The sequence below is a fragment of the Mizuhopecten yessoensis genome, unplaced genomic scaffold (genome assembly GCF_002113885.1).
Source record: "Mizuhopecten yessoensis strain PY_sf001 unplaced genomic scaffold, ASM211388v2 scaffold10043, whole genome shotgun sequence".
In the NCBI taxonomy this organism is placed as follows: Eukaryota; Metazoa; Mollusca; class Bivalvia; order Pectinida; family Pectinidae; genus Mizuhopecten; species Mizuhopecten yessoensis.
The window spans coordinates 15,545-27,815 of record NW_018408350.1 but is presented as its reverse complement, the minus strand read 5'-3'; the positions used below and the strand labels follow the sequence as shown (position 1 = coordinate 27,815).

At 40.0% G+C, this 12,271-nt stretch overlaps 1 long non-coding RNA gene across 1 annotated transcript in view; it reads right to left on the bottom strand.

Annotated features, from left to right (window-relative positions):
• Positions 1-11,255, bottom strand: part of LOC110459339 — a 29,403-nt gene extending 18,148 nt beyond the window's left edge. Inside the window, exon 1 of the long non-coding RNA XR_002463884.1 lies at positions 11,051-11,255. This is a non-coding gene — a long non-coding RNA (uncharacterized LOC110459339). The remainder of the gene's footprint in view (positions 1-11,050) is intronic.
• Positions 11,256-12,271: the final 1,016 nt, after the last annotated feature.

Sequence of the window (12,271 nt, the reverse complement as noted above, 5' to 3'; positions counted from 1 at the left end):
CAGGGTACACTTTAAAGGGTGCATGAAATACTATCCATGTTGTGGTAATAAGTGTTCTATATCGGCTGGAATAACTATTGATTTCTTTTCAATATGTTATTTAATGAAGAACTAAGTGCAAATGAACAGAATGGGTTGTTTTTCTTCGAAAAGTGTCATGGCGACTGTTACGCGCGTGGGTCCGATATGCATGCATAGCCGACGTGCCAATAACTGAATGTACAAGGTACACTAAAATGTTATCATTCAACACATTGAAGTAAATACCGTCTAAATCCTCACTTCGCCATCGTTTTGAAAAAGATTTGCTATTGAAAAATGCATTCTCACAGGATTCAATTACAGACATCACATATGGTTGTGCTTACTTACGGTCTGAAAAGATCTTTTCTTAGGCGTAAAATGCAAGCAGTTGATAGTCGATGCACAGGGGCTTGTATAAACTTATATATGATAAAATAGCTTGAAATACCTACATATAAAGTCTTTATATATAGGTATTTCAAGCTAATTTTATCATACAATTCTATTCAAGCCCCTGTGGTCGATGTCAGCTCTCTTCAGCAGCAGCAGAAAAAGTGAATCTCCGAAGAAAACCGAAGAAGTCCGAAGAAATTTTACGTTTATTTTTTTCGAATATCCGAAGATTTTTTAAATTTAATTATACATCGATATTGACAAATGAAAATGATATCCAAATACTAATTAAAAGTTTCAAATCCACAATGACAATGTTGGTTTGATAATACGTATCTGGTTTGACCGACTTGCGGCACGACAGTGCAAAGTCAGTCATCTCATAATCCAGTTCGCCCCGCCATATTGTCAACGTATCAGAACATTAATGTAAACTAGAACAATGTCAGTTTATGTTTGACGTGTGTGTCAATCAAGAAAGTGTCAGAAATGCGTGACGTTTTTGATAGGGTAAGCTTCTTGTTTAATTGTTGTTTGTCTCGCAGCAATTGTATGTATGCAGGAAACCATTTCGAGTAATGGCGGCAGACCGTTTACACATTTCAACACTAGGTGGTGTTAGTAACTTGATGGAAAATTTAGACCAATCAGAATGCTAGAATTGTAGTTGTACAAAGGCTTCAGAGGGGTTGACAACATGCTGCAACGTAACTGCGTTACGTTTAGCCTAAAAAGATATCTTATTCAACGTGTTATCAGCATCACAATAACTACAAAATTAATACAAAATATTTCTAATTTTGAATTATTTTATTAAAAAATAAAATCTGATGTGATATCTTATAACTTAAAACTATTAACCACAAGTTAAAACAGAGCTAAATATTGCAAATACTATCAGGAACAATATTCTCCTCCATATGTCTTGTTTAAATAGTTGGAGAATCAAGCACAAGCTATTTAAACCGAGGTTTAGAAACAAAAGCAAAGTCTCGAAAGTACTCTATGGATTATCAAACAACTACAAAAAACCCAAAGTCACAACACAAATAGTATAGGAAAATGTACGACCGCCGCAACAACTACAGTGTCGGGGGTTCACGACAATCACCACTCGAACAGTGTAGCAGGTCAACGCCTATCACAACTACTACAGTGTAGGGGGTTCAGGACAATCACAACTCCAACAGTGAAGCAGGTCAACGACTATCACAACAACTACAGTGTATGGGTTCACGACAATTACAACTCCAACAGTGAAGCAGGTCAACGACTGTCACAACAACTAGTGTAGGGGGTTCACGACTATCACAACTCCAACAGTGAAGCAGGTCAACGACTGTCTCAACAACTACAGTGTAGGGGGTATACGACAGTCACAACTCCAACAGTGAAGCAGGTCAACGACTATCACAACTACTACAGTGTAGGGGGTTCACGACAATCACAACTCCAACAGTGAAGCAGGTCAACGACTATCACAACTACTACAGTGTAGGGGGTTCACGACCGTCATATCGACTACAGAGTAGGGGTTCACAACCGTCACTACATCCACAATATAGGGGATTCATGATCGTCACATCAACTACAATGTATGGGTTTCACAATCGTGTAGGTGATTCACAACCACCACAAATATACCACAGTATAGGGGCTTGATGACCGCCACAACACCAACATCATAGGAGGTTCACGACTGTACCCACAGTGTAGGAGGTTTCAGACCTTCACTACTACCACAGTGAAAGGTGGTCACGACCGACACAACACAAACAGTGTAGTCGGAGCAGGAACGTCACAATAATAACAGTGTAGGGGGTTCACAACCGTCACAATGACCAAAGAGTAGTAGGTTTACTACCGTTGCAACACCAACAGAATGGGTTGATCACGACCATCACAACACCAATAGTGTAGGGGGTTCATGATTGTCACAACATCCACGGTGTAGGAAGTTCAAGCCCAGCAATGTAAGGGGTGCACGGCCATCACAACACATACATACACAGTGTAGATAGTTCAAGACCTTCACAATTACCACAGTGTAGGAAGGTCACGGCCGTCATAACAACAACAGTGTAGGGGGTTTACGACCGACAAAATAACCACAGTGTAGGTGGTTGAAAACCCTCACAACTTTAACAGTGTAGGGGATCACGGCCGTCATACCACCAACTGTGTAGGGGGTGTAAGACCGTCACAACACTTACAGTGTAGAACTTTTACAACCTATACAACATCAATAGCGTAGGTTTGTTTTGACTGTCACAACAACCACAGTGTAGGGGTTCACGACCGTCACAACAACAACAGCATAGGGGGTTCAAGACCGTCACAATACCCAGAGTGAAGGGGGTTCACCAACGCCATCAATACCAGAGTGTAGGAGTGTCACGACTGTCACATAGACACAGGAGTGGGAGGTTAACTACCGTCACAACACCAACAGTAGAGGTGGTTCACGACAATTACAACATTCACGGTGTAGGGAGTTCACGGCCGTCAAAACACAAAATGTGTAGGGGTTAACAGTAGTCACAACAACCACAGTTTGGAAGTTGTACGACCAACACAACACCAGCAATGTAAGGGATACACGACCATCACAACACACACAGTGTATGTGATTCAAGACCTTTACAACTACTACAGTGTAGAAGGATCACTGCCTTCATAACACCAACAGTTTAGGGAGATCACTACAGACAACACAGACACGGTGTTGGTAGGGCACGACCGTCACAACACCTAAAATGTCGGATTTTCACGACCGACATTAATTCCAACAGTGTAGGGGGTTTACGACCGACACAACTCCTACAGTGTAATATGTTTATACCTATACCATATCAATAGTGTAGGTTGTTTTTTTACCGTAACAACAACCACAGTGTAGGGGGTTCACCACCGCCACAAATACCAGAGTTTAAGGGATCACGACCGTCATAGTTACAAACATAAAACATAAACACAAAGAGAAGGATGTTAACAACCGTCACATCACCACCAGTATAACGGGTTCATGGATGTCAAAACACCAAAGGTGTAGGGGGTTTACGACCGTCACAATTACCACAGCGTAGGAGGTTCACAACCGCCACAACTACCACAGTGTGGAGGTTTCACAACCGCCACAACTACCACAGTGTGGGGGTTTCACAACCGTCACAATTACCTCAGAGTAGGGGTTCCAATTGTTACAACACCAACAGTGTAGGTCCTCACCACTACATTTGTACCACAATTACCACAGTGCATGAGTATCACGGCCGTCATAGCACCAACAGAGCAGTGGTTTCACGACCGACACAAAACTAACAGTGTCGGGGGCTCACGACCGTCAAAACAACCACAACATAGGGGGTCATGACCGTCACAATACCTAAAGTATAGGAGTTTCACGATCATAACACCAACACAACAGTAGGGAGTTAACGACCGTCAAAATATCGACAGTGTAGGGGTTCACGACCAACACACCACTCACAATGTAAGGGGTTCTCAACTTTCAAAACGCCCACAGCATCGTGGCTTTACGACCGTCACAACAACAACAGCATAAGGGGTTCACGACCGTCACAACACCCTAAGTGTAGGCCGATCACGGCGTTCATAACACCAACAATACAAGAGTATGATGTTAACTACCGTAACGACCGTCACAACACCCACAGTGTAGGGGGTTCATCATCGCCACCAATATCTGAGTTTAGGATTTACAAACGTCACATCTACCTAGGAGTAGGGGTAAACGATCATAACAACACCAACCGTGTATGATTTCACCAACGCCATTGATACCAGATAGTAAGGGTTCACGACCGTCACAACTACCTACGAATAGGGGGTTCACGATAGTCACAACACGAACAGTATAGGATGTTCAACACCGCCACAAATACCACAGAGTAGAGAGTCAACGACCGACACAATACCCACATTGTAGGAGGTTTAGGATCTTAACAACTTCCACAGTGAAGGGGGTTCATGACCGACACAACACAAACAGTGTAGTTGAAGCACGAACGTCACAACAATAACAGTACGACACAAAGAGTATGATGTTAACTACCGTAACATCACCAACAGTATAGGGGGGTTCATGAGTGAATGTGATAGAGGTGTAATGAATAATGGAACAACATCCATGGTATATTCATTGATGTATTAAAAAATTAAAACAAAACACAGACTGTCTACAGGGGCAGGGGGTAGTAAACAATAAAACACCACACACATATGTAGCTGGGTTGTAGTATGCATCCCACACTAATAAAGTATCGAGTCACACCGCCTTTAATTTACCGCGATATGTACTTCACACAGATAGCAGCCGTGGATTTAGTTATCAAAGTCACAAAGCCTATAGTTAACCGATATATGTACTCCACACATATAGCAGCCAGAGATTAAATAATCAAAGTCATAGCACCTACATATTATCGAGAGATGTTATAAACAATTAAACGATACACACATTTTAGCAGGGTGTAACAAACAGAATCTTTAGTGTTGAAATTGGTCATTAAACAGGAGACTAAGAGGGCCTGTATCGCTCACCTTGATGAAATAAAGCAATCATGACAATTTATTCTTATTATATAAAATCCCTCCAAATGTACAGAAGAAGGATTTTAAAAATGTAAACATCAAACTCCCTTATTGGGACCCGCAACTCTGCACCAAGTTCCCTCCCCGTAGGATGCTCCAGTAATATAATGGCTCCAAAGGAACAACAAAAAGAATGATTTAAAAGAATTAAACCTCAAATTCCCCTTTTCGGCGAGTCTGCACCGAAAGGGGCAACACTCTCCGTTTACACAGAATTGAGTCCCCTTGGCCCAAGAAAAAGGATGCTCCAGATTAAATTAGGATACAATTCCTTTATCCCTAGGGTAGAAGAAGGATTGTAAAGGTTGTACCTGTATTTCCCCTATTGGTCCAGCTACTCTGCTCCCAGGTGGCCACAACCGCCGTTTATTAAAAATTAAGTACCCTTGGCCTAAGGATGCTCCCGACAAGTTAAGTCAAAATCTACTGGGCCGTTCAGGACGAGTAGGTTTTACCTATTTTTTACTATTTGGGCCCCGCCCCTTTGCCCCCAGGTGGTCCACAGCGGCCGTTAATACAAAATTGAGTCCCCTTTGCCTTTGGCTCCTTTCCAAATTGGGATGAAATCCCTTTATCCATTTGGTAAAAGATGGATTTTACAGATGAAGTTCTATCTCACCTGTTCGGCCCCTAATCTCTGCCCCACGAGGACCACACCTGCAGATATTACAAAATTGAGTCACTTGGCCCAAGGATGCTCCAGACCAAATTGGGATAAAATCCCTTCATCCCTATGGTAGAAGAAGGATTCAAAGGTTTTACCTCTTCCCCCCTAGTTGGCCCCGCCCCTCTGCCCCTAGGGGATCCATACCCACGAATTTCAGTTTAATAACTTAACTGTACAATCAATAAGTTCTGTCAATTTAGACAAGGTGTATTGTACACAGAATGATGAAATAAAATGTAAAATAGATACTACGTTCCTTTGATAGAGACTTGTAGTAGAATGTATAACTTTGCACACTGATCGAGTAGGCGCCATTGTGTGTCACTCTTGCAGAACATGCACTTGTTACAATGCTGTGTTTGGGAGCTATACCTTAATACGAGCTGTCACCGTCCTATATCGCTTGAGCGGAGAAGCTTTTGTTTAGCTTTATACTAAAAATACCAGGTAAAATAAGACACACACGTTCGGTATGTGTGATTTATGAAGATCACGGACAGGCAAGGGGGGGGGCTTTTCATGTTTTACCACATGTGTTCGGATGTATGGAACAGTGGTTTTTAACATTATGATACTGGAAATGATATGTTTATCTAGGGGTTTCAACTAACAATGACTATCATATGATTTGTGAACATCACTGACAGGCAAGGGAGGGTGCTATTTAGGTTTTACAACATATGTATGAAACAGTTTTTAATATTGCCCAATCAATAACTTAACAAACTGGACTAATACGGAATAAACTTGGCCAATATCGGTAATGCGCCCAATCGAACCCAATCAAGTTTCACTGCTATATATTTCACTTTCTACTTAAGTTGGACTCAATGCGACTACAAAAAGTCCCCTGTTTCATTTGCCGATGAAATTTGCATATTTTCAGATTATGCAAAGGGAGATAACCATTGACATTTTTAAACAAAAAGCACTGCACTTTAAATAACCCTAATACACTGCTCGAGCAGGCGATATTTTATCACAATTGCAGATCATGTTCCAGTAAGAAAAACCGTGCTGTCACTTTACCTGTTCAGAAAAGTGGAGTTTTAAACTGATTATTAAAGTTCCAGACACAATTAAATAAATACGTTAGCTATGTGTGGTTTGTGAAGGTCGCTTACAGTGTGGGACTTTACCACCTATACCCGCACGTAGAAAAACATATGATCATATAATAGTTTGTCTGTATACATGACTACTAATCACATCGATTCTAAACATGAACAGATCTAGAATTGCCCTTTGAGGAACGAGGTTTTCTCTATGGTCATACCTAACATATTCACAATTTAGTTGGTGGAGGGAATAGTACAGCACAAAGAGGATAATTTATGATTATCTATATACCTTTCTGTTTGCTTTTAATCGCTTTACTCGTATTAGAAGGTTCTTAAAGATATGATTACAAACCGGTTGACACCGGTTTTAGTCAACATGACGATCTTTAAATAGATTAAACGCAGAAATCCCGCAGCAACTGCACGCCAAGCAATTGCAATGACACGAGGTATGGGAGGGAGAGGAGGAATTATCCCTACTTCTTTGCCTTAGAGTAAGTCAGAACAATCTTTCCCGAACCGGATATGAAGTAANGTTGTTAACGACATTACGTACATAATGTACTCAGAGTGAAATTAATCATAACAAAACATATGTAGTTTTGACAGATGTATAATAAACAAAGTAAGGGATGAAACCAGGTACATGAAACAATGCCATATCACACCGAGGGCGAAGTTATTGAAGATACAACACCCATACTGTGGTCAAGAGTGTTGTGAATGATGAAACTAAACATATTTTCAACAGTATACCGAGGGCTATAATAAAAAAAGGAACAGCAAGCTCATTGTAACCAGGAGTGGTGCAGGAAATAAAGGCATATGATTTAAAGATGGATGGACTAGATAATGAAACAAGACGCATCGCTTGCACAGTGATGTGTTTAGAATAGAATATGTCCACATTAGATTACAACGGTGGCTATGTAAACTGCTCCTGGTCTTTACCTATGTTTATCTGCTAAACTGATCGTAAGTTTGTCAGCATTCGAAATCTATCACCGAAATTGTGTAGAGCTGGTCGACAGGGGACCTTGAGCATTTTTTCTGTGTTCACTTTTTACTTATTTTTGGTAAATATTACACAGTGCTTGCATGCCGTCTGTAGTATTTACATAAACAATTAATCAGGTAGACAGAAACACTTTTACCCTAACAATATGGAGTTTTTTTGTCAAATGAGGGAGAAACCTATGTTTGTTTCTAAATGTGCCGTAAGAATGTTACAAGGATGAAATACAATGGGAACGGTAGTTGTTAACAACATAACGTACATAATGTACTGAAATTAATTATGACAAAACACATGTAGTTTTGACAGATGTATAGTTAACACAGTTGGGGTTGTAACAAGAGGCCCAGAGGGCCTGTATCGCTCATCTAAATATCTAGGCAATCATGGCAAAATATTCTCCAAATGAGATCCAAGGGAATATGGCAGACCCCAATGCCAGTTCTTGTAATATGTCTGTATTAGATTTTTCATGTCCAGCAATTTAATTCACGGTAATGGGGTGGGGATCTCAACTGTTTCCAAGCTGTGACCCAGAAACTAGATCCCTAGGGTTGTGGCCAGACCCCAGGATCAATTCTAATAGCATGACTGCATTTGTCTCTTTTTGTCCAGCATTTGTATTTATTGTTTTAGGGTGGGGATCTCAACTGTTTCAAAGTTATGACCCAAGGGTTAAGTCTTCAAGGGTGGGGCAGACCCTGGGGTCAATTATAAAATCATGACTGCATTCGTCTCTTTATGCCCAACAAGTGTATATATAGTTTTGGGGTGGGGATCTTAACCATTTCGAAGTTATAACCCAGGGGTTAAGTCTCCAAGTGTGGGGCAGACCCCAATGCCATCCTGGAAGCATATGTGCATTCATCTCTTTATAGTCAGCAATTGCATATATGCATGGTTATGGGGTGGGGATCTCAACCGTTTCAAAGTTATGACCCAGGGACTATGTCTCAAAGGGTGGGGCCAGACCCTAGGCCATCATGGAAGCAAATGTGCATTCTTCTCTTTATACTCCACAATTAAATATATAGTTATATTCTGGGGATCTCAACCATTTCCAAGTAATAACCCCATGAAAGCTTCTGACCAAATCAATATCCATGGCAATAATTCTACAGAAGTCGTTTATAGCAATATAGCCAAATTGCTCCCTTTTGGAATCCCCACCACTTAGGGATGCGTCCAGTCAAATATGGTTGATATCCAGTGCATAGTTGTACAGAAGAAGTAGTTGGTAGCAATATAGCCCCTGGGTTGTCAGCCCAACCATTTGTACAATTTTGAATCTCCACTACCTAAGGGATGCTTCCAGTTAAATATGGTTGATATCCAAAATTGGTTCCACTTCAGTAATACACAACACTATGATCTAATAACTATGAAATATATAACAACAAAATGAGTACTCAAAATGAAATACTGAGTACTCCCTACTAAGAATAAAATACTGAGTACTCCCTAGCCAACAAATGATTACTCCCTACCTGGGACTATACAAGAAATTGCCTTCTGTAAATTAGCTATACCAACTATAAACACATATCTAAGAGAGGAGTACTCCCTAAAACGAGCACTCACTTTACCTAATGTATGAATTGAATAACTGAGCACTCACTACATATAATACATGAATCACATATCCAAGAGATGAGTACTCCCTAGAACGAGCACTCACTCTAACAACAGCTAAACCGAGCCTCTCAAAGTAACTACTGAGTACTCTCTAGCTATTACATGCCAAGTGCTCCCATACACTTTCTCTCAATCACAGGGCAGACCCAAGGTTATAATTCACCATCATGTGATGTACCGATCACATAGAGTAACCGTAGCGGAGAAGGGAAGCCTTGCTCAGGCACATCTACCTCCGTATTTACTCTTCAGTAAATTATCTCTATGCCTTTGCAGTAAGATACAGGGAAGCCTTGTTCAGGCACGTCTGTACAATACTAGCATATTTACCTTTCACAAGTGTTTCTGTCTCTGCCGACGATCGAACGACGAGTGGGCTGCAGAAGTTAGCCGACGGCTATTTATAGTCTGCTGCCAGACGAACTTAGCGCCACCTATGATTCTTCAGTGTCATTAAAACGTTTACATAAAATCCTATAAATACATGTATACTTCAAGCGTCTATTTGACAGCGAAGGTTATCAACAAAATGAGGGACATACTACTTGACGGCAAAGTGGAGCCGTGATTCGCCACACTAGCAGCGATTTGTAGGAAAAGTTGACGGACGACGGACGTCGCGCAATTGCATAAGCTCACTAGCCCTTCGGGCAGGTGAGCTAATAAATACTGAATCTACACTCATAGTTAACAAAGTTGATTCACACCAAGGAAGCAGTTAGCAAAGACACAACACCAATACTGTATGCAGGAATATACAATGATAAAACCTGCTTTCATACCCAGGTAAACTACACAAATTCACAATAGTGTACTGAAATTTGTTAAAAATAGAATATATTTGCTTATTTGTTCTCGATGTTGGTTATAAAAAACGCTCATAGCCTAAACCGACCTGTCTCTATTGAAACTATCGAAATTGTGATATTTCGAGTAGTTCACTGAAAACCGAATCACCAACTACACGACGGATGCAATCGATGAAACAGAACATGTTTATTTTCTTGAACAACGGAGCTACTAGGGTACTCCCTCCAAATATTTTCCTATATTTAAATTTTTGTTAATATTACGTGGCGCTATCATGGCGTCTTTAGTATTTACAATGATATCCAATCAGGTAGATCCCTATATGTAACCATCTATATAGTTCAAGTCATTAAGTTTTATGATATAAGGGGTAACAAGGTGTTTGTTTTAGGTGTATGTAAACTTGACTTAGAAACCATATCATTGTATGTATTCACTTTTATTTACCGTATGACGTGTGCAAAACACTACAGCAGTTATCGACTATCGTTATCGGGCTACCTAGTAAGTAGTATGTAGCGGCCATTTTGTATGTTTTGTATTAAAACTAGATAGTGGTCCCGTAGGTTGTTTACCAACTATAATTACATAAAGAAATTAGTTACAGCAGCGTAAGATTTTAATCTGTTTATAACTAAAACATTATTTTCATGATATTTTAGATTTAGATCATCCGTTTGAAATTGATCCGTACAGGATTTCCATATGCATAAAACCTTCATACAATTCGGTAATACAAATTATAACTAAATTGTATGAGCAACAAGAAATGCCAGATGATCAATGAATTATTTACAAAATGTTGGAATAAAAAGTATATAATCAACCTACCTTTGCTAGAGATTTGTAGTACCCGTTCATGACTCTTGTACACTGCTCGAGCAGGCGACAGTTTGTCACAATAACATAATGTATCAGGAAGTAAAACCGTGCTGTCTCTATACCTGTACAGTGAAGTGGAGTTTTAAACTTATTATATAAATTCAAGATACTATAAAACAAGCACGTTAGCTATACGTGGTTTGTGCAGGTCGCTTACAATGCTGGTCTTATTCTTATTTAACCACCTATACCCGCTTGTAGGAACAATATGATCATATAATAGTTTTTTAGTATACAGGATTATTAATCACTTCAATGCCAGACATAAATATCTAGAATTGTCCTTTGAGAAATGAAGTTTTCTCTTTTATCATACCTAACCTATTTATATTAATATTAAACATTAAATATTAAAACACAAAGAGGAACATTTATTATTGTCTGCATAACTTTCTGGTTGCTTTTATCACTTTACTCCAGTAAGAAAGTATTAGAAGGTTTGATTACAAACCGGTTTAAGCCGGTTGTAGTAGACATGACGAAACACTCTTAATATAGATCAAACTCGGAAATCCTGCAACAACTGCACGCCTACAAATGTATTGACAGTGAAATTCCACCGTCTTTGTTCTAGAGTCAGACAGGGAAATATTTCTACAATATATATATGTAGTGTTTCTGTCAAGTGAGAGGGAAATAATGTTTATATATAAATGTGTCATAAGAATGTGTTCTTAGCCTTTTAAGTGTCGTTCCAAAGGTGTACTCCGAGTGAAATGACAGAACACATGCAGTGTTGACAGATGTATAATTAACAAAGCCAGGGTTGTAGTAAAACTGAAACCTCGCTAATACTAAAGCTCATCGGAGGAGTGGTTAACAAAGACATACTACCCATACAGTAGACAGGAATGTACAATTTGGTTTGGTTTAGTATTGTTTAACGTCCTATCAACAGCTATGGCAATTTAATGACGGCCTCCCATGTGTGCAAGATGCATGCGTGTAGTGTATGCGTGTGTGTTTTGGGAGCCTGCGAAATGTTCGTGTTTGTCTCCTATTGATAGCGCGGAACTGATGCCGACTTTATAGTGCTATCTCACTGAAACATACTGCCGAAGACACCAAGCAGGACACCCCACTCCTAAATTGCTGAGCGTTAAGCAGGAGTAGAAACAACCATTTTTACAGACAGGTATGTCCCGGCCAGGGGACAGAACCCAAAGCCTT